Genomic DNA, 26,722 nt, shown 5'->3' with positions numbered 1-26,722 from the left:
AGCTGACCTTCAAAGCGGACACAAGATCTTCATTAACTCTAGAATAAGCTCCACAGACAGGGTTACTCAAGTTAGCGATCACTGATTCTCACTCTGGAAGATACCCCTGCAAGCACAACGGTGAGGAACAGAATAGGCACCTGCATGAAACCTGGAGGGAAGAGCACAGGTTGCAGGAGGAAAGAGTTTGGAAGATGCACCAGGAAGTCAGTCTGTGCACAAATGACTGGAAAATTAACTGCAGTTGCAGAACCTATGTAAATAGTTCTCTTAATAAAGAGACAATTTAGTTTTACAAGCCTGGAGCCCTCTCATATTATTATCCAGCATACAGTGCATGAAACAAAAGCAGAGCGAGGGGACTTTTGCTGTAGACCCTGGGAGATCTTAAAATTGCCCCTGGGGATTATTGTAAACAAAGAAAAAGTTTTCCGTGCCTTCTCCGTGCTGCAATTTTAGCCACTGGTGTAAATAATGCAACCACAGCCACACTAGTGTCTAAAATTCCAACGTAGACAATACTGGTGAGACACCAAAAGGGGCTAAGGTCTGGCTCCCCTGTGCGGGAACACAATGAGGAGCAGAAAGCCCTCTCCATGACATCAGGGAGCCAGAATACGATGGTAGAGTATGTTCTCTGGATGTGTTTGCCTCACTGTGTCCTCCCCTGGTACAACACAATACCACTGCCCCAGCACCTCCCTAAATCACTAGTGGCATTAAAAGCCAAACTCCCTCCTCCTCCTCACATTCATAGATTCAAAGAAGGAACCAATGGAATAATCTAATCTGATCTCCAGCATAACACAGGCCAAAGGACTTCCCCAAAACAATTCCTGCTTGGATGATTTTCTGCTCCGGTTCAGTCTTGATTTAAAAATGGCCAGTGATGGAGAGAATCCTTCACGACCTTATGTAAATTGTTCCGAGGCTTAATTACTCTCACTTGTAAAAAACTGTACAGATTATTATGTTTTATGTCTGCAGCCTTGGAGAGAGACTTTCAGCACAGGCATTTTTAGGCAAGTTTAAGCTGCGTTTTCCCCCAAACAGGGCCACCCCGTGTTCTGGTATGGGCTTATCAATTTAATCAGTCAAGAGCCCTCTGACAAAGCCTTGGCTCCTTCATAGCCAGGAGCAGATTCTCAGTCAAGGCACACATGTAAACCCAGCACAATCAGAGATGACAAAGCTGCCTAATTGGGCTAGAGCTTAACCTTCCCTGGGATGTGCCTTTATCTCACACGTCCCTTTTCCAAAAAAACAAACCAGCAACCACCACAAAGGATTGGATAGAAAAAAACCTGAAAACATGCCGAAGAAAGCAGAGACGTTAATTACAAAATGCTAATTCAAAGAGCTAAATGGACTGTGGGTGGGGAGGAGGGAAGAATATAAATTGCTGAAGGCAGGAATGTATTATTACAGTAGCATCCAGCCGTCGCAATGGAGATTGAGGCTCTGTTGTGCTTGCTGCTGTATGTACAGTCTCAAACAAGACAAAGGAAGGGTTATTAGACCTATTTGTACAGATGCTGTACTAAGCAGGAGCAGTCGAAGTGTCCTAAAAGTGCTGGGGAGGGGGAGCCCACAGGCACTTGAACTGTGGCATCCCCTCCCTCGCAACACCTGCCTCTTCCCCCAAAACCCCACCCCCTGCTCATTTCTCTCTGTCCCCTCTTGCCTGTCACTGTACGGTTCTTGCCCGTACGCCCTTGGCTGGGATGATTTAGTTGGGGTTGGTCCTGCTTTGAGCAGGGGGTTGGACTAGATGCCCTCCTGAGGTCTCTTCCAACCCTAATCTTCTATGATTCTAAGTGGGAGGGCATAGCCCTCCCATTTATAAAAATGCGGGGCCATGATCCCCTGCCCCACCATTCCAGCACCCCTGGTTGTGAGGCACTGACACTGATTTGATGTTCACAATTGCTCATCATTGGCTTAACGGCTTCCCATTAAGTTCGCAGTAGAACTCCGATCAGCATCAGTGGGAGCTGAATTTGGTCAGTGCAGAGCATTTCTGAAAACCCAGAGGGTAGGTCACCCTGTGGCAGCAAGCCTCCCGGCCTGGGTCAACAGACTTGGGTTCGCACGACCATGCTAAAGACACCTACGTAGACAGGGCTTTGAAGTTGCGGCTTGGGCGGTGGCACTAGTTCTGAAACCCACCCTCCTCCCTAGGTTTCAGAGCCCAAATCACAACTTCAAAGCAGTAGCTACATAGCTCTCATGAGTGTGTGATAGCGTGAGCCCAAGTCCGTTGACCCAAGCTGGGCGGCTTGCTGCCCAGGGCTGTGTAAACATACCCTAAGTGACTTAACCATGGTCACAGGCTTTGTGTACACTAGGACTTGAGATGGGATGTTGCCATGGGTTAGCAAACATGCTAACTAATATGTTAAAAAAGGCACTAATATAAGACAAGTAAATCAACAGCAGCAAACACCTTTCATAAACTTGAAAAGCTTTGGAAATGTAGCCCGAGTGGCACTGACAAAAAAAGTTTTAACACTGCCAACCTGTCTGTCCTCCTTTGTGGATCAGAGGCATGGAAATCTGAAACAAAAATGGATAAGATCAACACATTCCAGAGTCAATGCCTGCGAAAGGTCTGCAGAGTCCATTGGAAAGAGTTTCTTTTAACATCAGAAACTGTAAGTAGACCAAACCAATCAAAAACATCCAATACAGTAAAACAACGATGATGGATACATTTGGGACACACTTTAAGGATGTCCCAACATGACTTCCTGGGCAAGTGATAATACAGACACCACTTGGGAAGAGAGAAAGGGTGACCTCGACCCACTCTACACCCAAACCTTAGGTCGCCCTAGTTACGTTGTTCCTGGGTATGAATAATTGGCACCCTGAGAGAGATAGTTAAGCAGACCTAACCCCTAGCGCTGTGTAGGACAGGTCGACTGAAGACCTAGCTACCGCCTCTCAGAGAGGCGGATTTACAACAACAATTGAAGAACCCCTCCCATCTCTGTAGTGTTTGTACATTGACTTTAGCTTGTCCAGTTTAGCATATTAAAGTGTAAACTTACGGCTACACTCTCCCTTAATGCTGTACATGTTAAAGGCAGGGCGCTTTATCCACATTAGACTTTTAAAACATGCCACTTGGCACATGTTAGCTAACACATATTTAGATCATATCTTAGATCTAGACAAGGCTACAGCCAGCCAGATGCTGAGACAAGAATTGAACCCCAAGTCTCAGACCATGGCCAAGACTCAACTACATGGCCATCTTCTTTCCCCACAAACTTTGTTGAGTGATTTCCCAGCCCATTTACTTTTCGCTTATAGAATGAAAACTTTTAGTTCGCACAAATTCAGGGTGCTACTCAGAGGAACTAACTTGAAAGCTACCTGGTTTTGAACACAACCTGAAGCAGAAATGTAGCCCCTTAATAAGGTCCATGACAAGCAGTAGTTTTGAAGATAATGATGACACACCGGTCAGGTTAGAAAGCTTAGCAGAAAAAGCTTTGATCTCTGTATCTGCAAAATGAAATCTCTCTCATCTTTTCGAGTGACAAGTTTAACTATCTGGAAAAGATCCAAATATAGCTTTAATTGAAACCGCAGGTGAAGGGGAAGAAACAGCACTGACAAAATTGTACAGCAAGATGAGATATTGAAGAGGCAGCATTCGTCTTTCTGTTGCTTTCGTTAGGGCTGGATCAGCACTTCCAAAACAATCTCCCATTTGCTGAGAATCCTAACATCAGCATCTGGCTGGCTGCATTCTCAGTAGCTCACCTTTGAGCAGGTGTAACAGGTCCCACTCTGTGCTCCATAGAGGAGATGAATTGTTACAGGCCCCAACTTTAGGGAGTCTTGGCTTTGTAGCTCAAGTAGCAGCTTATGCTTTCAATTTTGGAGGTTGCCAGTTCAATCCCCAGTGCATCAACAAAAATGGCGGCAATCACATAACAATTTATACCCTCTGTGGATTGGCACATACAGGGACCTGTAACACGGGCTCACCTGTGATTTATACAAGGACAAGGTTTATGCAACTAAGCCAAGATTTTCAAAAAAGTGCCTGCATGCCCAACTTGGTATTTCCTTTTAAAAGGGAGCCGATTTGAGCAAGTGCTGGGCATCCCCTCCCCCACCTCTGGAAAAATCCTGACAGAGGTCTCAGGTCAAGCACCCAAAAATTAGAACTTACTAGGCACTCTTCAAAATCTTGGCCCTGAATCCTAGCACCAACCTATGAAGAAATGAGCCTGTTCACATCTGCACAACAGGCCCCATTCCAGAATGGCTGTTCCTTGACCTACCTTACACCATTGTTCACAGCTGCTGTGGAGACAGGACCCAACCGTATCCCTCAAACTTGGTTAAGAACCTTGGACAGTCCAAACCTTTAGCCCAGTCATGATTAAGACAATCTACCACCACAAAAGGCTTTCTATTAGCCAAATGAAACAAGGCCGTACTCAACTCAACAGCCTTTCTGTCTAACACAACAACTTGCCATTGATCACTTCAACAGCTTCTGGGAACATCCCAGGCTTCGGTGGGCAGAGCCCTATTCACTTTGGTGAAAACCGGAAAGCCAGAAAAGTCTAATTTCCACTGGTGTAAGTCAGAGGAAGATCAGGCTCAGTTTGGGGCTGCAGGCAGAGGACTCTCCCTGACAGCCCCCTGTCACAGCTTAATATGCTGCTCTCGCTCATTAGTTGTCAGCTCAGCCTACATAAGCAAAGGCGTGCGTGACCCTCTATTCGTATCTCAGGACAACTGTGTTGCAATCTGGCTCAATAATAGTTGCACAGCACCATCACCACAAAATTTTGGACAGCAAGCAAAGAATACTGTATTCACTTGAAACTCCATGGGCTAATTTAGATAGGGCAGAATGAAACTGCCTGAACTTGTGGGGTCTATTACTTTGGTCTGATTTCGGTTGTTGGGTTGAGTGGGCAGATGCTGGGCGGCGTGGGATATACAAGTCGGACTAGTTGATGGCGGATTCCTTCTAGCCTTAAATCTCTCTGACTCGGGTTTTGGGAAAAGTCCCATGAAATCTGAGTTGATCACAAATGGTCAGGACCCTGTCTTTTGATCTGATCTGACAACAGAGAGAGTGTTCCATGGCCAACCTGGTGCCTTTTAGAGTCAAATCGATGCTCCGTGCTGAACAATACACACAATAAGGACAGTCCGTGCACTAATGAGCTAATAGACACAAGAGGATGGGACACACTGGGAAATGCAGGAGGGGAAAACTCATTTCTCACAGCCCTGGTTATTGGGCCAAAATGTGAATTCAGCCCATTCTGCTTAAGTACCTTACCCCAGAAGCATGGGCTGAAGCTGCAGAATTAAAGTCACTTTGAATTTCCTGGATCCAAATCGCCACTGTGTTATTCCCGTCTTACACGGGGCAGACTTCATTAATCCAGTGTGAAACTGGAGTCCAGTAATGGTGAGTGAGTCCTTCTGCTTTTTATTGGCCTGAGTAATATTTAAACAATTTGATATTATAGGGAGGTCATTCAGGATCAAGAGAGAAATTAGCGCAAGTATTGTTTTATTTCTCTGAAAAGATCAGCACTTGAATTTTTTGAGTTTTCCCAAAACCTCAGAAAGACCCCAAGGGTCCGGCAAGCATTTTTTATCTAATTCTCTTTCAACACTACTGCCATGTCAATTTCTTCATTAAACCATCTGTACAGCCATCCTCCCCTGCCCTTTGAAATTCTTTTGACTCCCATCCCGGATCAAATGATCGCTTCTGACAGCATTCAAAGCTTGCCTGTGCTCTGTCTACATTACAAAACCTTCTCAAACTCAATGTCCCACATCACTTTATGAGAGAGAGGTAGGCCTCAAACTTAACTGTGTGAATCTGAAGGTGGGTCATATGTTGCCAAAGCTGGGTGATATCTGGATCTGGCATTTTTGGCCTGGCCCGATTTCCAGCAGAACTGGCATGAAAACAACTTCCTTTCTCCCCTGAAAATAATTTTCTCATCTTCAGGAGATAAGAGCAGTTTTCACTTGTACTCAGTGCTGTCAATAGTAATAACTGAGTGTGGTGGAATGATCAGGAGAGAGTCCTGCAACCCTGGAGCTGCTCAGAAGAGTCTATTGTCCCCTCCACTCTCCCATGTCACGTACACCCAATGGAAAGCTTTGGAAAAAAAGGAAAAAAATGGTTTCTCAAACATTTTCAGCAAAAACGGTCTCAGTTTTGGTTTTTTTTTTAAAAAAAAAAAAAGAAGAAAATTTTCAAGGATAGGACTTTCCACAAAAATTCTCATTTTGATCAAAAATCCAATTTTCCAGCAAAAACAGTATAATGGAGAATAATGTCAGAGTCACCTCCTCTTTGGAAGATACAGGTGCTCAGAGTAGGTTTACAAACATTAGACTGGACTCTTCTGAGCACCTGTGGCAAGGTGTTGGATGCCCTCAAGTGCCTAATGAATTCAAACCCAATTCCACTTCACAGGAAGCACTTGGCACCTTGCAGGACAGAAACCACGGTCACATCACTATGTCATGAAAAAGCACTAACCCTGCCATTTTACAGATGGGGAAACTGAGGCACAGAATAGGGAACTTGTTCCCCCCAGAGCACGCAGGGAATTAGCAGCAGAGCCAGAAATAGAAACTGGGGGTGGGGGAAGAACTGGAAGAGTCTTACTGCTTATTCTAACCCCAAGATGACAGCAAAGTGAAAGGAAGAAAAGGAAATCCAGTCCAGTTGCAATCCCATATGCACGTGCAAAGGTTGAATCCCCGAGCTGGTCTCCAGTTTGCCAATGCATGGGCTAGTTTCAGCTCCCTCCGACAGGCAGGGCCAAAACTCAGAACATCCGATTTGTATTTATCTATCTTTAAAGAAGAGCACAGAGCAAGTGCTTAATAGAAAACAGATGATATTTAATTACAGCCAGAGATGACGGCCGACTGCCTAGTGCCTTAGGGGGAATTTAGGTCTGATGGCTCTGATCTGCTTCCTCAACACTGTGCAGAGGAGCATGTCTTCACTCAATAAATGGAGAGAGCACTTGGCTTTGTTGTATACACTGTCAATCAGCACGTGTGCGCGCGTGCAGAGAGCTTGGTACTTGAAGCCAAACGTTCGGGCAGGCGGGGTGAGAAGTTCAGGAAAGCAGCTGTCTGATTTATAAGAAAATACCCATGTCATAAAATACGAAAGAGTCTCCAAACATGTTCGAGTTCTGTTGGAAACAAAATAAGCAGAAGTTGCAAATTGGTAACATATTTCTCTCCCCTCTCATTATTTGTAGAATCATGACTTGCCCTAGGTGTTCTACCAGCCAGGGTGGAAAATGTTTTCTACACCCCTGGGAAGTTTGTGCCTAGGGTGAAACCACCCTTCACGCCTGTCCCTAGAACCATCCCTAGAGGCAACAACTGGGTCAGGCCGCACTGCATTAGCTGCAGCATACACATATAGCAAGAGACAGTCCCTGCCCCCAAGAAATTAAGCCAAGGTTTTCAGACATGACTAGTGATTTTGGGGGCCTCCAGTTTTGAGAGTCCAACTTGAAATATCTTAAAGGAGCCCAGTTGTCAAAGTGCGAAGCATCCACTCTGAAAATCAAGCACCTTTAAGGTCTCTCAAGATAGGCACCCCCGCCCCCCAAAGCAACTGGACGCTTCTCAAATCTTGGCCAAATTTGTGTTTAAACAGAAAAGTGCATTAACATTTGGCACTCCAATCAGGCTATATTCCCCGTGCAGAGGGCCAATACAAAGTCTATGGACTATTTAAGACCTAAAACCAGAAATTTAAAATTCTCTCTAAATGAATATCTGAGCCCAGATTATTCAGTGTTCTGACCCTGGATCAGAAAAGAAGAGGCAAAGGGGTCAGTCTTTACATGTCATTGCATTTCCCTAATTCAGTGGTTGGAATGGCTCCCAACGTAAATTACAGCCATCCATAGGGATGTCCAGGCCACACCCCTTTTCTCCTAGGAAGTCACACTATGCAAGGGGCTGGAAGTGGGAGGGGCATGGCCCATCATTGGTGGCACCAGAGGAGTCCACCACTCTGGAGGAATCTTGGAGGATAGATCTACTGAGCCACCAGGTGCTTCATGCTGAGAACGGGGCTCTCTCTTTAGGTTCTATAGAGATCCTACTAGACTAGTTAGGCAATGCACATAAGTTAAATGTGTTATTTATGGAGATGTTATAATGGATGAAGAACTGATGCCAATACAATACACCAATCCCCATTAAACTATGTACTTGTTTTCTGGAGTTGGGGAGCAAGGACATTCCCAACTCTTTGCAATCATCATCATGTCACTTGGTGTCCAGCAGTAACACCACTGCACCAAAAACTCTTCTAAGACATATTGGCATTCCAATGGCAGGCGGCATGTTGCAGAGTGGCCGAGGCTGGTGTGTGCACGTCTTTTGGCTATGGATTGTTTTCATGGTTTAATCTGAAGTCTGTTGCTAAGCATTCCTACAAATCTTAGTTCAAAATTCAACTCACACACCCTGCCTACAGAGAACAAGGCATTTCTGCTAAATCTTTAACCCAGCATAAGTCACCAAACCCATTTAAAAGTCTTTAGTACGTGCACTGCTATCAGATTAATAAGGAACACTCAAGGGGATGATTTGTATGTTGGATAGTACTTTGGCTGTGCAAAATTATCAATACAAAACCAGCAAAGAAAGTAAATTTCCTTGGATTGGATTCAACAGCGCCAATATGCCTCCCCCTAACCCCTGCTCTTTGGTTAGGGAAGAAAATTAGTGTAACATGTTATGCATTCTAGTTCAGACAAACATCCCTTTGATCACTGGAAGGATGGGCCAAGAACAAAAGATTGAAGCTATCATTTCCTCTTTTCACAGAGCCTTGAAGCACACAAATAGTAAGTGAATCATTAACAAGAACATAACACCCTGGTCATTCCCACCTCTGGAGCTTCCCAGTGCATCCTGTCTATTCAGGCGTTGAAACCTCAAGGCTAAATTTTCAAGGACAACTCACTTTGGCCTTTGTGAGCATGAAGTATCTTTTGCAACATTGCGTGCATGTATATAACTGAATTAACTCATGCCAATCTGATTTACACTCATTTGTGCAGACAAACGGCATTTGCCTTATCATTGGATTCTCTGCTGCACTCGGTTTCTAAAGAAAATTTGGCAAAGGAGCCAGTTTCATTCCCCCCAAATCTGAGGCCAGTTTTATGCAGGCTGCAGCCTCAGGGTAGTTTAGATCAACCCAGAAGCTGCCCTACACTTTGCCAACTGGATGTGGCTCCCAAAGGGCCTTCCACCAGCTAGGAATTGCTGGAGTGCAGTAGCAAAAGGGCAAGAATGAGGAGGTGACTCAGGTTTTTAAAGTCTGTTGTCAGTGCAATATGTAAAATGCATATAAAGTTGCATGGGAACAAATTATCATAGCGTCATAAAATGTAGGGCTGGAACGGACCTTAAGAGATCATCTAGTCCATTCTCATCCATGCTGAAGCAGGATAGAATCATAGAAGATTAGGGTTGGAAGAGACCTCAGGAGGTCATCTAGTCCAATCCCCTGCTCAAAGCATGACCAACACTAACTAAATCATCCCAGCCAGGGCTTTGTCAAGCCGGGCCTTAAAAACCTCTAAGGATGGAGATTCCACCACCTCCCTAGGTAACCCATTCCAGTGCTTCACCACCCTCCTAGTGAAACAGTTTCCTAATATCCAACCTAGACCTCCCCCTCTGCAACTTGAGACCATTGCTCCTTGTTCTGTCATTTGCCACCACTGAGAACAGCCGAGCTCCATCCTCTCTAGAACCCCGCTTTCAGGTAGTTGAAGGCCGCTATCAAATCCCCCCACATTCTTCTCTTCTGCAGACTAAATAACCCCAGTTCCCTCGGCCTCTCCTCGTAAGTCATGAAGGATGAAGTATACCTAAGTCACTTGTGACAGATATTTGTCTAACCTGTTCTTAACCTCCAATGATGGGGATTCCACAGCCTCCCTAGGTAACCTCTTCCAGTGTTTAGCAATCCATAGAGTTAGAAAGGTTTTCCTAATGCCTGACCTGAATCTCCCTTGCTGCAAACTAAGCTGATTACTTCTTGTTCTGCCCTCGGTGCACATGGAAAATAATTGATCACCATCATCGTTATAAGAACTTTTTACTCTTGAAGACGTACGTCCTCCCTCAGCCTTTTCTCTGAGACTAAACACGCCCAGTTCTTTAAGCCTCTCATCGTAGGTCATATGTTCTAAATCTCTTATCTTTATTTCTGTCATCTCGACTCACTCTCTTTTGTCCCTTGCTTTCTTAAAGTGCGGTGCCCCAAACTGAAAACAGGACATCACCTGTAGCCGCTCCAAGACCTAGTAGAGTGGAACAATTACCGATAAACGTAGACCAGAGGTATTTTTAATAGGATATTCTTCAGATGAGTGAGGTGCATGCTCTATTTGTTAATTAGAGAGTTTTACATAATTTTCATTTAAATAAAAACAGTCTTCCTTGCCATAAGGAAAGCATTTACCAAGGATCAGAAAGAAACAAATGAGGTCTCTCTCTCTCTCTCAAGGTATGTTTAAAATTCATAATCTAGTGGTATGAAGGACCATAAAACAGAACCAAAATCAACAAACAAATTAGTACCTGCCCCATCATTGCCATCCAGATGCAGAGCACAAATGGACATCCCACCCCCAAACGTTATTGGTGCATGTCAAGAAAAGTATCTTTGTCAGTTCTGAAATGTTATCTAGCTTGGGACTAAGGGAAATATCTAGACAGACATTGGATTCATTAATGAACAAACCAGTATTACTTTACTCAGTTTCTGATCCAGGACAGCAGATTGGGAAGTACACCCCTATTCAGGACAGCACATGCTTTAAGTCAAGCACATGCTCAAGCCTCATTCACAAAAACCTATGCTTAAGTGCTGTCCTGAACAGGGAAGCTTTCATTAATCAGGACCATAGTCCCTAGGGAATGGATCCTCTTAAAAAGGTTCAGAATTTGATTTCACTTAAAATATCTATATTATATAAAACATGTCACTCACACACAAACTTTGGGACCTGGATGCGGAATGCTTGTTGATCCAAGACAGCCAGACTGTGTGTGTTTGGTAGAGGGGGTTAAGAACATAAAAACAGCCATAGTGGGTCAGACCAAAGGTCCATCTAGCCCAGTATCCTGTCTTCCAACAGTGGCCAGGGCCAGGTGCACTTCAGAGGGAATGAACAGAACAGGTCATCCATCATCAAGTGATCCATCCTCTGCCACCTATTCCCAGCTTCTGGCAAACAGAGGCTAGGGACACCACCACTGCCCATCCTAGCTAATAACTCTGATGGACCTATCCTCCATGAACTTACCTAGTTCTCTGAACCCTGCTAGTGTCTTGGCCTTTGCAGCATCCTCTGGCAAGGAGTTCCATGGGTTGACTATGCATTGTGTGAAGAAATACTTCCTTTTGTTTTAAACCTGCTGCCTATTAATAAAAAACTTGGTTAGAAGCCATGAAGTAAGTGGCAATGCCTTAACCGTGCGTGTGTTGTAAAGGTCAATAGGACCTCTTCCATTCTTATCAAAAGGAGTGCTAACCTTCTCTCCTTTCATACAACATATACAAGTGAGTATGATCCCAGGTTTACCATGAAGCATAGACATAACCAAAAGAGCACAGAGAAATAACAAAACTTAAAGGGTATAGGGCTGAGTGCGGGGAGGGAGTTTAACCAAACTTTTCTGAACTCAGAAAAGATTGGGATGAAACAATGGCTCCAATCCTGCAGATAGATCCATTAGAACTGCCCACTTCACCCAGGGGAATTCTCTAGGAGTCAGCCAGCACAGCGCTCATTGCAGGATCAGAGTCTCTGGGTTTGTCTACACAGGGAAATCAACCAGAATAGCTCCTTCTGTGGACACGCTTATTCCAGAACAGGAGTAATTTTATTCTAGAAAAATTAGTGCACTTCCAAAGCAGAACAGTTATTCTGGAATTAAAATGCCTTTTCCAGAATAGTGTCCACATAAGAAGCTATTTTGGTCAAGTTCCTTATGCAGACAAACCCTATGTTAGGAGCATTCCCTTTTTTATCCATGTGAAGGAGCAGAGAGAATGCAGCTGGGCACAGCAGGGGTTAAAGAACACCTGGGGGTTCATCTAGTCCGGCCCATTATACCTGCAGCCAATGCCAGGCGTGGAGGGGGGAGAAAAGACGGGAGCCTGGCTCAGTCGGGGGCGAAGAGGCAGGAGCTCTCTGTATGCCTGTCTGAAGGCACAGACCAGCAACCTGCCTGCCAACGCAGCCACTGGCGGCAAGTAAGTCTTCCCCAGCCACGGGGATCTACAGAGAACCCCAACTGCGGGGCAACTGGGCTAGTGAGGCCACACCCCAATCTAAAAGGACTTGCATAGGGAGCAGGCCAGGAAAACAGGCCCTGAACCCTCCCCTCACAGCTGGGAGGAAGGTCCATCTCCCCTATTTAGGGGTTGAGCAACACAGGACCCTGGGCCAGGTTCTGAGGGAGAAGAAGGGGTCAGGTCCCCCTAACCAACGATCTAGCCACTAGGCTGCCCGGCCACTGAGGGCCCTATCACAATCTACCTGACATGTCCCGTCCCATCCCTGCTCCCCATTCCTGGTCCAAAGCCTTCATTTTGCATTAGTGGGGGTATAACAAGGAAAAAAGTAATCGAGTTTGTAGGAGTTATCTTAGCTGAGCTACAATTATCTTTCCTGTTGAAAAACGTGAAGGAAAAATTATAGGGGAATGACTGATTCCCTCCCTCAAAATTTTATTCTATTTTAAATATCAAATGTGGGATTGTTTTGCTAGAAAGGAAAGATAAAGCTTTGTTTAAAAGGGAAGATTTCAATCTGAAAGATTATTTGGTTTATTGAGAAATGAGGAGGATGGCAGTGCCGGGGAAACAAAGTTCTTATGGTTTTCTAAAGCCATTTGCTTGTTAAATGATTATCTGGACAAAATAAAAAAAAATTAAACCCATTTATGGTAGAAAAATTAATTTGTTCCACTTCCATTGTTCGTATTAGGAGCCTTAGCACGTGACACAGAAAACTAAGTTCAGCTGTTTTCTACAGAATAAACTGTAGGAAACAATCCCGTGTTAGTTTAGAAGACAATGGGCTACATGGTAACAGTGGGTAATTTATAACAGTGGTACTTTACAACCCAGTAACTTACTCTTTCTAGGTTCTTATCTAGCACCCCCTCCCCCCATCATTATGAGCATTTAGGTTAAGATTTTAAAATCCAGAAAAATTGAGCCTGAAGTTTGGCTGCTAAATCCATATCCACCCTTGAAACGTGTGGTCTGATAGTCAAAGCAAGGCTGAGCATCCAGCAGTTTTCCATGACGGCAGTTCACAGCTATTGATTTGACAGGAGAGCGCTGCCAGCTGTAGGAACCCTGCCACACCGCTGCTCTGGCCTCTATGCACATTCCACTAGGGTGAGCAGCCTCACTTCCCCTAACAACTTGAGATCCACGGCAAAGCACTGAGCGGGACTGTCAAAAGGATCCTCTCAACTGCATGGAGAGCCAGCGTGGAGCTGCGGTGCCTCACCCATCTAAGGTTTCTACTTCAACCGCCCACTTCTCACAGAGGGAAGAGGAAAAATTCACACACACCCCCCACCTCACTTGAGCCTGATTTTGGAAAACTTAAGTGGTGCATGGTCTTGTTCTGGTCCCTATGTACCAAGGTGAATGTCAGCTAAGGGCCTGGAGAGGATGAACTGTTGTGGTTAATGTCTGCAAGGAGAGACCAATTATCTGCCAACTTTCTCAATCCGAAGAGGATTCTGCTGGAATATTTCGCTGCTCATTCATTTTAAATATTCTGGCTTCCCCCATCAAAGACAGAGGGGACTTAAAAAATGGCAAGAATCCAGTTTGCAAGAAATGCAGTTTGGAAGAAATGGAAAGAATCCAGTTTGCTCTCTGCTTTCCAGTCACATCTCTGCCTGAGAAAGGGGATTTGTTTCAGCTTTTGCCTTTTCCTACTGGGTTTGCAGCATGTGACCTCCAGAAGAAGAAAGGGGAGCGTCCATGTACCAGCAACGCAGATACAGGTAAGTAACCGTTTTCATGTTCTCTCCACAGGTACTAATGAGAAGAGTGGACTAGATGATACATCTAAGGGAAGTAAACAGAAGGAGACTCCGCCGATTGGAAGCCATGAGATGCACTGTCCTAGGGTTGGGGGTTCCACGACTACCGCTCCCAAGAGAAGGAGATAGGTGGTGGTGGTCGGGGACTCTCTCCTCAGGAGGACTGAGTCATCTATCTGCCGCCCTGACCGGGAAAACCGAGAAGCCTGCTGCTTGGCAGGAGCTAGGATTCACAATGTGATGGAGAGACTGCTGAGACTCATCAAGCCCTCGGATCGCTACCCCTTCCTGCTTCTCCACGTGGGCACCAATGATACTGCCAAGAATGACCCTGAGAGGATCACTGCAGACTACGTGGCTCTGGGAAGAAGGATAAAGGAGTTTGAGGTGCAAGTGGTCTTCTCGTCCATCCTCTCCGTGGAAGGAAAAGGCCTGGGTAGAGACCGTCGAATCGTGGAAGTCAACAAATGGCAATGCAGGTGGTGTTGGAGAGAAGGCTTTGGATTCTTTGACCATGGGATGGTGTTCCAAGAAGGAGGAGTGCTAGGCAGAGACGGGCTCCACCTAACGAAGAGAGGGAAGAGCATCTTCACAAGCAGGCTGGCTAACCTAGTGAGGAGGGCTTTAAACTAGGTTCACCGGGGGAAGGAGACCAAAGCCCTGAAGTAAGTGGGGAAGTGGGATGCCGGGAGGAAGCACGAGCAGGAGCGCGCGAGAGGGGAGGGCTCCTGCCTCATACTGAGAAAGAGGGACGATCAGCGAGTTATCTCAAGTGCCTATACACAAATGCAAGAAGCCTGGGAAACAAGCAAGGAGAACTGGAAGTCCTGGCACAGTCAAGGAATTATGATGTGATTGGAATAACAGAGACTTGGTGGGATAACTCACATGACTGGAGTACTGTCATGGATGGATATAAGCGGTTCAGGAAGGACAGGAAAGGCAGAAAAGGTGGGGGAGTTGCACTGCATGTAAGAGAACAGTATGACAGCTCAGAGCTCAAGTATGAAACTGCAGAAAAACCTGAGAGTCTCTGGATTAAGTTTAGAAGTGTGAGCAACAAGGGTGATGTCATGGTGGGAGTCTGCTATAGACCACCGGACCAGGGGGATGAGGTGGACGACGCTTTCTTCCGGCAACTCACGGAAGTTACAGGATCACAGGCCCTGGTTCTCATGGGAGACTTCAATCACCCTGATATCTGCTGGGAGAGCAATACAGCGGTGCACAGACAATCCAGGAAGTTTTTGGAAAGTGTAGGGGACAATTTCCTGGTGCAAGTGCTGGAGGAACCAACTAGGGGCAGAGCTCTTCTTGACCTGCTGCTCACAAACCGGGAAGAATTAGTAGGGGAAGCTAAAGTGGATGGGAACCTGGGAGGCAGTGACCATGAGATGGTCGAGTTCAGGATCCTGACACAGGGAAGAAAGGAGAGCAGCAGAATACGGACCCTGGACTTCAGAAAAGCAGACTTTGACAACTTCAGGGAACTGATGGGCAGGATCCCCTGGGAGAATAACATGAGGGGGAAAGGAGTCCAAGAGAGCTGGCTGTATTTTAAAGAATCCTTATTGAGCTCACAGGGACAAACCATCCCGATGTGTAGAAAGAATAGTAAATATGGCAGGCGACCAGCTTGGCTTAACAGTGAAATCCTTGCTGATCTTAAACACAAAAAAGAAGCTTACAAGAAGTGGAAGATTGGACAAATGACTAGGGAAGAGTACAAAAATATTGCTCGGGCTTGCAGGAGTGAAATCAGGAAGGCCAAATCACACCTGGAGTTGCAGCTAGCAAGAGATGTTAAGAGTAACAAGAAGGGTTTCTTCGGGTATGTTAGCAACAAGAAGAAAGCCAAGGAAAGTACGGGCCCCTTACTGAATGAGGGAGGCAACCTAGTGACAGAGGATGTGGGAAAAGCTAATGTACTCAATGCTTTTTTTGCCTCTGTCTTCATGAACAAGGTCAGCTCCCAGACTACTGCACTGGGCAGCACAGCATGCGGAGGAGGTGAGCAGCCCTCTGTGGAGAAAGAAGTGGTTCGGGACTATTTAGAAAAGCTGGATGAGCACAAGTCCATGGGGCCGGATGCGCTGCACCCGAGAGTGCTAAAGGAGTTGGCGGATGTGATTGCAGAGCCACTGGCCATTATCTTTGAAAACTCATGGCGATCGGGGGAGGTCCCGGACGACTGGAAAAAGGCTAATGTAGTGCCAATCTTTAAAAAAGGGAAGGAGGATGATCCTGGGAACTACGGGCCAGTCAGCCTCACCTCAGTCCCTGGAAAAATCATGGAGCAGGTCCTCAAGGAATCAATTCTGAAGCACTTAGAGGAGAGGAAAGTGATCAGGAACAGTCGGTATGGATTTACCAAAGGAAAGTCATGCCTGACTAATCTAATTGCCTTCTCTGATGAGATAACTGGCTCTGTGGATGAGGGGAAAGCAGTGGATGGTTGTTCCTTGACTTTAGCAGAGCTTTTGACATGGTCTCCCATAGTATTCTTGCCAGCAAGTTAAAGAAGTATGGGCTGGATGAATGGACTAGAAGGTGGATAGAAAGTTGGCTAGATTGTCAGGCTCAACGGGTAGTGATCAATGGCTCCATGTCTTGTTGGCAGCCATTATCAAGCGGAGTGCCCCAAGAGTCGGTCCTTGGGCGGGTTTTTGTTCAATATCTTCATAAATGATCTGGAGGATGGTGTGGATTGCACCCTCAGCAAGTTTGCAGATGACACTAAACTGGGAGGAGAGGTAGATACGCTGGAGGGTAGGGATAGGATACAGAGGGACCTAGACAAATTGGAGGATTGGGCCAAAAGAAATCTGATGAGGTTCAACAAGGACAAGTGCAGAGTCCTGCACTTAGGACGGAAGAATCCCATGCACCGCTACAGACTAGGGACCGAATGGCTCGGCAGCAGTTCTGCAGAAAAGGACCTAGGGGTTACAGTGGACGAGAAGCTGGATATGAGTCAACAGTGTGCCCTTGTTGCCAAGAAGGCCAATGGCATTTTGGGATGTATAAGTAGGGGCATTGCCAGCAGATTGAGGGACATGATCGTTCCCCTCTATTCGACATTGGTGAGGCCTCATCTGGAGTACTGCATCCAGTTCTGGGCCCCACACTACAAGAAGGATGTGGAAAAATTGGAAAACGTCCAGCAGAGGGCAACAAAAATGATTAGGGGACTGGAACACATGACTTATGAGGAAAGGCTGAGGGAACTGGGGATGTTTAGTCTGAGGAAGAGAAGAATGAGGGGGGATTTGATAGCTGCTTTCAACTACCTGAAAGGAGGTTCCAAAGAGGATGGATCTAGACTGTTCTCAGTGGTAGCAGATGACAGAACAAGGAGTAATGGTCTCACGTTGCAGTGGGGGAGGTTTATTTTGGATATTAGGAACACTGTTTCACTAGGAGGGTGGTGAAACACTGGAATGAGTTACCTAGGGAGGTGGTGGAATCTCCTTCCTTAGAAGTTTTTAAGGTCAGGCTTGACAAAGCCCTGGCTGGGATGATTTAGTTGGGATCGGTCCTGCTTTGAGCAGGGGGTTGGACTAGATGACCTCCTGAGGTCCCTTCCAACCCTGATAGTCTATGATTCTATGACCCTGCTCAGTCTTCCTCCAACACAGGTGACTCTCACAGCTTGTTTAGCATTGACACAGGAGTTTCCTAAACTTGCCTCTAGAGCCCTCTCTTTTGGTCCCTGGTGGAGGTTGTGGATGTTTCAAAACCTACATGCACAGAACATTTGCCTGGAAGATCTGACAAAAAGAAACCCTTCACAGGTAGATAAATAACCAAGTCTAACTAGCTAGTGATCTGCATTTCTAGAGTACTTCACATCACAGCTATTCCATACAGGATTACAACGACATGCTTCTGGAAGGGAATCAGTTCTCTATCCCCTTCGGAGGAGACTGGAAGTTTTTGATGTGTGTAGCTGGGTTTCTCTTTCAGTTTGGTTATTGGAGGGGATGCTTTGGAGGGAAAAAAAAAAGGGTGGAGCCATGTGCAACATGACCCAGGAAGAACAGGTTGCAACAACCAGGCCTGGTTAAAGAGTTTTAGACAAAACATTTTCCCTGCTTGAACAGAGATTTTCATCAAAATGGAACTTTTCTGGGGGGGGGGGGTAAACCCAATTCAAAATAGGGGCATCTCAGCACAACCTTAGTGCCAAACTGCCCAGCCTGGAACCCCAAAAAGGTTCGTGTGACAGGGCACAACGGCAGTCCCTAGTCAGAACCTAAAGAGTTAATGCATCAGCCAATTAACTGACTTATTAGAAGGACATGGGGAAATACAGGGGCTACCTTGGGAAGGAGGGGGTGGGGAGAAACAGCTGGGTGTGAGGTAGAGGCCCACCTGCAGATGTGTAGGACGACGGAGACTATTGGTTGTAGTTGCTCATTTTGTTTTGCTAGCACTGCTTTGTTCTGTTTGGACTTTCTATAAGTCCCCATGAAGATGGGAAGAAGGAACCACAATTGACTGAAGGCTGCCTGACTTATCTTGGACTGGGAAAGCAGTACACCAGCCCACAGTTTACTCACTTTAAAAAAAAAAAAAAATCACGACACTACTGGATTAGATGACCTCCGGAGGTCCCACCGAGCCATAAATTTCTATGATTTAGGCAGGTTTCTTTGCCGAGAATGCCTCATTTAAAATTCTCTAAGTACTTATGAGAAAATACATTTAGGCTTGGAAAGGAAGGATATTCCTTTTTTGCTTCTGTCCCTCTCTTTCATCTTGGCATGTACCTTGATTAATTGCACATGGCATAATGAATCAATGGGCTAATCAAACGTGAGACTGGGCAATTTCAATGCTTCGAAAACTCAGACAAGGTCCTTGCCAAAATATAAAATCAAATAAGATACCTCGGCTTTACGATACTTATTCCTTATTAAGAGTGCTCATTAGGGTCTGATTTATCTGGGAACTACTAGAGTGAGCTGGGAAGACATTTTCAAACGCCGCATGTGGGAAAGTTACAGGCACACATGTGCAATTATTGTAAATCAGACCTCATTATTTCTAATGGAGCCAGTTGATAATGTGCCCCTAAACAACAGCAAAACCAACTAAACATTGCTCTGTGTGCACATGCCTCAAGCCACATTTTCATAAATGCAGCGGATGAGTTGATCAAGCTAGGAGTTATACTCACGTGGCTTTAGGTGGGTAAATTCTTGTGAGTTCTACTGATAATCAGAAGGGTTGCTGCAGAGTGATCAGAAACAAACCTAACCTGCAAAGGCTTGACCTGGACTCAAAATGTCCTAACATTCAAGCATGGTCTTGAATCAGCACCTTGGCTCGGATGATCTCTGCCGATAAGGAAAGTAGTTAACCATATGTTTTGGCAGCCCCATCACCTTCATATCTGGGTCTCTCTTCACCGTAGAGTTAGCCTAGGCTCTTACCTGAGTGTTGTCTCTAACCCCGCTCCCGTCCACAGACACAACCCTCTCACTGAAGTTTGGTGGTGCTTTCAACAAGGACTAGCTAGCTCATTTGGAATTTCGTCTCAAGCCAGAAGGAGGCTTTCACTCGGGCTGGTAACCCACCCACTTTGTGGAGAGGGCGCAGGTCAAACGACTAGTGCAGATGCCTTTCCCCATACCCTCCTGGTGCCCAGGATGGACAGAGATCTTCTACCATTCACCAGGAAAGAATCAGAGCGGCTCAGCTGACTGCAGCAGGTGATATGTCCCCAGATGTCCTTGCGACACACACAGGTGAGCGTAGCACAACCAAGGACCCAGTAACTCAGGTAAGGCTTTGCTGTGCAGCTCCCACCCGGGCTAACCTATCCTGGGTGCCAATCACCCACACTAGCTACTGTGAAGGCATACCCTTAGATTCTATTAGAATTTGCATGCTGAGAAGGGCATGGTTCATGCAGGACTTGGATAGAAGACCTTCAAGAAATACCGAGATGCTTCAAGAAGTGGAATTGGGGATTGAGTAGGGCTTAAATGGGGGCATAGACCACGGGCTGACCCCATGCCAAGAGTGAATTGGGTCCTTGATGCTTCTGGATCATCAGAAGTTAGGAAGGGGAGATGTTTTTAAAAGTTCACATCTCCTTTAGGAATGTGCCCCTTGTACTGGATGCAAAGCACTAAATGGTTCTATTTGTAGCTCCATGGCAGGGAGACAACATGATCTAGTGACCAGGGAGTCTGGAGCGGGACTCAAGACATCTGGTTCGGCTGCTGACCTACTGTGTGATGCTGGGGAAGTCACTCTCTCCCCCCCCCCCCACACTCTTCGTTCCAACCTCTGCCTGTCTGGTTTAACAAGGTCGTAAGCTCTGTAGGACAAGGATTGGCTCTTGCTGCGTGTATGTCTAACACCTTGCACAATGAGGCTGCAGTCTTGGAATACAGAAAACAGTCTACAGAGGAATGGCAATTCACATTATTCAAGAAGTTTAATTACACAGAAAAGCAGTATTCTGTGTCACTTCACCATGATTTTAGAGTTCCAAGTAGGCTGTTTATCTTCAGTTCTTTTTTCATGACTATAGAAAAGTTATGTTCTCAGACCAGTGGTGTTTTTTGTAATAGACAATCCTACGGTATCATTAGGAGATGTTACTGCACCCTATTTCTGTAGGGAATGGGCCAGGGGGATGGTGATTTCATTACAGCCAAGCACACTCTCTGATAGCACAGAGCGGTCCTACTTTGAGAAGAGCCCGAAGCTACCCAAGCTTTCGCATCACTTCTGCGTCTAACAGCAACCGAGTCCCTGGCTGAAAAGGGAAAGATAATGGAATTTGTTAGGAGGAAAGTGAAAGGAAACGTAACCCATCATTACACAGAATTCAGAGTAGCAGCCGTGTTCGTCTGTATCCGCAAAAAGAAAAGGAGGACTTGTGGCACCTTAGAGACTAACCCATTTATTTGAGCATAAGCTTTCGTGAGATGAAGTGAGCTGTAGCTCACGAAAGCTTATGCTCAAATAAATGGGTTAGTCTCTAAGGTGCCACAAGTACTCCTTTTCTTTTTTCATTACACAGAAGGCATTTAAGCCATTCAGTTCATATTCAACTCTCGCTTGCCTAGGTCTGCGGCAAAAGAATTAATGAGCCGAGTATTTCAGCAGGAGTTGGGATGAATTGAAATGGGAAGTTGTTTCTATAAGAGAGAGAGAGAGATTGCAATGTACTTGAAACAGGAAAAAAAAGTCTTAAGTAAACTAAAACCAGTTTAGAGAGAGCAATGGAGACAGGCATGGTGGGAGGGGATTGAACCAAACAGACAGACACAGGGTGTGTGTGTGTGTGGGGGGTGTCACTGTCATCCTCTCAGCAGAGCTTAATGTGCACCATGCTACGGCAGCCCTGCTTTCAGTCCAGCACTCCCCCTCTTCCCATGCCAGAGCCATCTTTTACTGCTGCCTCCTTCCAATTCCCCAAGTTCCCCAAGCAGTAACTTCTAGCCACTAGAGGGGGACCTCACAGCACTGCAGAGGATGCGACTTTCTAGAGCAAAAATAGCATCCTTCATTCGGTATGACCCCGCACCGATGGACGATGCCATGTTGCTCTACAAAAGGACGTCTTCCATGCCGTGTGGGATCCCAGGAAGAAACAAGTCATTAAAATAGCGCCATGCCAGTGAAAGGTTTGGGAACTGCTGCAATAGAGGCTCATGCTTTTACATTCAGAAGTCCTCTGCCCAATCCCCAGAGACAACTCAAAACCCATCTCTTGTATGCTTCCTATAACGATCTGTTGCCCAGTCACCCACATAATCACTTACGGTTTTGAATCTTGCATGCCTCTCTCTCTTTGGGTCAGAGAGATGGGAAAGTGACAGTGCTCTCCTTAACCTCTATTCATAGCTCCCAAGCAGCTGGATGTTATGGTTAAATGGTCAGCAGTAAAATACTGAATGCTGATGTTTAAGTGTGTGTCATTAGGCTTCAGAGTCAACACTCCATTGAGATGAATGGGGCAATCCCCATATTTCAGGGCTTTTGGTGTGAGATCATTAGTACAGTACATGAAAGATGGGTGCTGCATTTGGACGGACAGCAGAATTCACCATCTGACATCACTTTTGTCGTGAACAGAGACTAAAATATTCCATCTAGTCATTGACTGGATTCAGCCCATTAGGTGTAGGAGATGCCATTTGTACCATGGCAGCCACCCTTGGGGGCTCAGAGAGAAAACAAAATCAGTATTGCTCCACTAAAGAGGGACATCTTTAAACTCCAGCAGTCAATGCAGCACTTCTCACAAGGACTAAAAATCGCCCCAAACAATCAATACCACTCCCTAGCTCTTACAGAACCTGATTCCAAGGCCATTAATTGATTGATTTCAGTGGAGATTGGATCAGCTTCACAGTGTTTTCCATCGATAGATCTCAAAGCACATTTCTAATGAGACCGGTATCACCACCCCTCATTTCTAAAAAGGGGGAAACAGAGGCACAGAGAAGGGAGGTGGCTTGCCCAAGGTCACCCAGTGGCAGAACTGGAATAGGATCCAGATCTCCCAAATCCTGGTCCAGTGCCCGTATTCGTTACCTTAGATCCTCTTTGTTCATAAGCTAAAATGACAATAGGATTTGTCATCGCCACCTTCTTCATTGCTTTGAAAGGTCCGCTTCACTCATCTAAGAGATTTAACCTTCATTTGTCCCCTTTAACAACTGCTGCCATTGCCCTTTTGAATGTGTGAATTAAAACTGGAATCGGGAGAAGCAGCTAAATTTGGATGTATGTACATGTAAGCTAGGCAGACTTTGTCCTCAGCCTCCCATTAAACCAGATGGTGACAGTTGATTTAGATCCTCAATTTAGTCCTAAGTGGCGCACAGGATCTGGCACAAGAGATGAACGTAGCTAAACCACTCAGTAATAGTGACCGTAGTTAAATTACATTTAACATTCTTATAGGAGGAAAATGCTACCCCAGTAGTATTTAAACACAGGGGTTTCCACACAGTAGCATTTAACTTCAAAAGGAGAACTATACCCCCCCCACCCAAAAAAACCCCAAACCCTCCCGCCCCCAAACCCTAGTTAAATGGACATTTAAAAGGTACAGTAACAAAGGTGAAATGTCTGCAAACTGCATGGAGTCTATTTAACACCAACATAAGAGGCTCAAACTAAACGTATAACCCAAATAAAAAATATATATATAAAAACGAGGACCAGGGGAAAAAAGCACCACCCTGGCTAAACAGCTGATTAAAAGAGGTGGTTAGAAGATTATCCATTCAACACAACACAAGAACCAGGAGTCAACTGATGACATTAATAGGCAGCAGGTTTAAAACAAACATAAGGAAGCACTTCTTCACACAATGCACAGTCAACTTGTGGAACTCAATATCGGGGGATGTTGTGAAGGCCAAAAGTATAACTGGGTTGAAAAAAGAATTACATAACTTCATGGAGGATAGGTCCATCAATGGCTATTAGTCAAGATGGTCAGGGACGCAACCCTATGCTCTGGCTGTTCCTAAACCTACAATTGCCAGAAGCTGGGACTGGAGGACAGGGGATGGATCATTCAAAATTGCCCTGTTCTGTTCATTCCCTCTGAAAAATCTGGCACTGGCCACTGTCAGAAGACAGGATACTGGGCTAGATGGACCCTTGGTCTGAGCCAGTATGGTCGTTCTTATGTTGGATTTGCTTTTTATTAATGCTACATAAGAGTTTGCAGTCGGTCAGTGCATAGCTGCACCCAATCCCATCAACTGTCTTTCAAACTGGGACAGTGAAAGGGAGTTCAGCTCCTTGTTTTGCATAAAGGACATTAGACCTTTATTGTTGAATAGATCATTGGAGCAGTATGTGGCACCGTTGCCTTTTTATATAGTCTAGAGGGGTTGCAGAGAAGCTTATGAGCCATTCAGTGAAAAATGGATTAAGAAAATTAAGTGCCTGAAATCCTACATTTCTTATCCTCCCATTCCCAGCCCCAGAACCGCAGCAGGTTGGAACGATTCTTCTGCAGCATTGTCCTCTTTCTTCCAGAGACATAAGGAAGTCCTTCCATGGAGTTTGAGATCTGCACATGGGGAGGGACAAGTATATTCCTCCCTCACCAACACCATCGAGCTTGCATGGGTAATTCTAACGATCCGCATTATAGTAACTCAGACAGCTCAGCATGTAGCTCTGGAGTTGCAGATTTTAAGGCTAGAAGGGACGTTAGAGCATGCAGTCTGGCCTCCTGCATATCAAGCCCTTAAATATGTCCCAAATGCTTTACCAATATAAGACTCCTGTGAGAGGTGTTACGATGGGTAATTAAGTATTAGCCTCCTTTTACAAATGGGCACACCGAGACCCAGAGAGGTGAAGGGACTTGCCCAAGGTCGCCCCAGTGAGACAGTGGCAGAGTCGGACTAGAACCAAGGTTCTCTCACTTCTAACCACGGGACAACTCTGTCTCACAGGTTGCACCTGTGCATAGTTGGTAAACTGGAGGAAGTGGGGCACAGAAAACACACCTGATGTCTCCGTACAGCCTGCAGTTCATTACTGTGTGCTGGGATTGTTAGAACATGTGGATGGAGACGGAATAAGACTGGAAGATAGCTAGGGAAGCAGAGACAGACTTGTATATGGAGAGCCTTCTCTGACCCGTCTCCCCAGTTAGCCATTGCAGGCTGGTTTTCATATGCTCCCGCGTGAGCTAGGAGGAGGAGACTGATGGACTTTCAATAGGACGCGTGGTCCTAAACCACTCTGGACACGTCTACACTTCATCTGGGAGTGATCCTGCCAGCCTGGGTCTACAGACTCATGCCCCCGGGGCTTGCACTAGCATGCTAAAACTAGCCATGTAGAAACTGCTTTGACGTTAGGTCAGACTCTCAGCCCAACCCCTCTCTCAGGCTTGAGGGTCTGAGTTGCAATATTTACTCAGCTATTTTTAGCACGCTACCCCGAGCCCAGCTGGAACCTGGGCTGGGGGGCTTGCTCCCAGATGCAGTGTGGACAGACCCTTAGGCGCTTTTGAAACCCCTCAGCCTCACTAATAAGGCGCGGCTCCATTGCTCACTTGTATCGTAGCCATACACATGCTAGCTTTGACTGAGCTAGCATGCTAAACATAGCAGCAACAGGAGCTAGCCACCCTCGTATGTACCTAGAGTCTCAGAGGATTGTACTTGAGTGCCTAGGCCATGCCACCGCCTCTGCGGGTACATGGCTATTTTTAGTGCTCGAGCACACTGTTTCCTCAAACTTTAGCAACCTGAAGACCCCCATTTTGATTTAAGTTTTTTCATGGACCCCCAAGCCTCCTGCTCAGCCCTAGGCCCCGCCCCCACTCCACCCCTTCCTTTTCCCACCTTTTTCCACCCCCTCCCCCGAGCATGCCCCATCCCTGTTCCTCCCCCTCCCTCCCAGTGCCTCCTGCATGCCGCTGAACAGCTGTTCTGTGGCATGCAGGTGGCACTGGGAGGGAGGGGGAGGAGTTGATCAGCGGGGCCGGTGGCCCCGGACATGACTCACGGACCCCCTAGAGTACACTTGTGGACCCCCAAGGGGTCCACGGACCCCAGTTTGAGAAACCCTACTGTAGCACAATCCAGGGCACTTACGTCGATCTACCCATGCTGGAAATTACGCCCCTGGCTGCAGTGTGGATGTACCCAAAGACAACGGGAAGAATATTGGGCAGCATTTTACAAAACAAAAAGTGAAATGAATCAAAGCAATCTAAAGTCACCGCTAAACAGCTGTGTGATGATGAAAGCCAGCACTCCAGGAGCTGGAAGCTTAATCCCAAAATCGCTGGACAAAGTCCTTGTAAAATAAAAAGGTGGGAACTCCCACTAATGGTCTGCCTGCGTTGAGAAGCTGACGAGGACGCTGTGTGCACCGGGCAATTGAAGCGGAAAAGAGGGTCCCTCTCATGAGGATGTAGCTCAGCGTGGCAGAAGCGGCCTGGGTGGAACGTTTTCACGGGAGGTAAGAACACTTGTTTTCAGCACAATCCCCGACCCAGTTCTCCTGGGCAGATCTTTTGAGAGCTATCGATAAATGTGGAAATTAGAAGCGATGTCTCTCTTCAAGCACAGCCTCCCTCTGGCCCTGTTTTTGTAGCCCTGCCATTTGGGGATTTATACTTTCACACACTACGGGTGCTGCGATCAACTTGTTGCTGCTTGTAAGAACCGATTGTACACACACGGCATGTGCTTCCTGGGGAGTCTTTATGGATCAATAGTTGCAACCCTGACTGTAATCAGAACCTGGGGAAATGGCTGTTATTAGATTGTTAATGCCTCCGTTTAAAATTCTGATGATTGATTTGTTTTTCCTCCTGCTCCCAGGAGAGTCTCTCAAGATCAATAGAAATAAAGACACTGCCTACCAAGTAACACCAAAGAAAGAATAGTTTTAAAAAACAAGTGCACCAGCCTTACCGGTCTGTCATGCCAAACCATCAACTCAGCTCCAAATGTGTTGGACAACCTCAGCTGAACGAAAGAGACCCCCATTGTACAAAGCACTGTACCAACAAATGCCACAAAGACCGTCCCTGCCTCCCAGAGCTCCTGAGCTAGGATAT

General features: G+C 46.0%; 1 long non-coding RNA gene and 1 other non-coding gene across 2 annotated transcripts in view; both read right to left on the bottom strand.

Annotated features, from left to right (window-relative positions):
* The window catches only part of LOC122463863, a 171,412-nt gene that overhangs the window by 94,912 nt on the left and 49,778 nt on the right, over nt 1-26,722 (bottom strand). The gene's annotated exons all lie outside the window — the stretch shown is intronic.
* LOC114021230 lies at nt 11,499-11,626 on the bottom strand. The gene has a single exon (XR_003565871.1). It is a non-coding gene; the product is annotated as a U6atac minor spliceosomal RNA (small nuclear RNA).

The sequence above is a fragment of the Chelonia mydas genome, chromosome 26, assembly GCF_015237465.2.
Source record: "Chelonia mydas isolate rCheMyd1 chromosome 26, rCheMyd1.pri.v2, whole genome shotgun sequence".
Classification (NCBI taxonomy): domain Eukaryota; kingdom Metazoa; phylum Chordata; order Testudines; family Cheloniidae; genus Chelonia; species Chelonia mydas.
This window is presented reverse-complemented; position numbering and strand designations above follow the sequence as displayed.